Genomic DNA, 963 nt, shown 5'->3' on the forward strand with positions numbered 1-963 from the left:
ACGAGGGTCAAGGTATTGAACTGAAAATGGGAAATAATGAAAGCTAAATACTGAATTATGAGGCCCCTCGCCATTTCCTCCCCTCACATTCTGATGTCTGATTTGTGGCTCCAAGTCAGGAGATTGGAACATTATTCTCCAGGAAAACCATTGGTCCAAGACAAAAGACTTACAGATAATGGCTTTTAGAAAATCCTCCGAAGAAATACCGAGATCTCATTTAATCTCTCTGTAGGGAGGCCAACAATCAGTGAGTCAACAAGCCCCACTGATACACAGGCTTCCAATGAGTTTATGTCTCACTCTTAAATATGGATACTCAACAATCACCAGGCATTGGAGTACAGCCTGTGGCAGGAAAGATGAGAATCAAAATGATCAAACAGGAAAAAATAACTCGAAGAAACAGAGACAGTGAATAAGGGCGAAAAAAAATAGTTCAAGGTAACTATAATATCTTCAGAGACAAGAAAAGACATATAATCCCTGAATCAAAAATAGGAAATAGCTTTTGGGATTAAGAAAAAAAAAATACAATAGCAGGAATAGAGAGCTGGCGGATAACCTGGAAAACAAGAGCTTCTTAGGGGTAGGAATTGTGTATGTGGGTGTTTAAATCTTGTATATTCTGTGCCTGGTATTGGGTCTGGAAAAGTCTGTTTTCAGTACTGTTTGTTGAACGTCAGGATGGTTTACCACGCTATCCAAAATGTGTCATATTAATTTAGAGTACGTTATCTGGAGTTATTTCACATAACAGTGACTACTGAGTGAGTGTGGTGTGTGTGTGTGAAATCCACAGACGTTATAGAATCCAAAAGTTTAAATGGCAAGTCGAAAAGCTGTAAACAAAGGGGAGCGTTTAGGAACAAGGTAATGCAGCTGAAGATGGAAAGAGCCTCCGTGAAGCTCCATGAGGTTAGCATTTCTATCCGCTGTGAATACTGCTGCAGCTCCAATATC

The sequence above is a fragment of the Myotis lucifugus genome, unplaced genomic scaffold (assembly GCF_000147115.1).
Source record: "Myotis lucifugus unplaced genomic scaffold, Myoluc2.0 scaffold_57, whole genome shotgun sequence".
NCBI lineage: Eukaryota > Metazoa > Chordata > Mammalia > Chiroptera > Vespertilionidae > Myotis > Myotis lucifugus.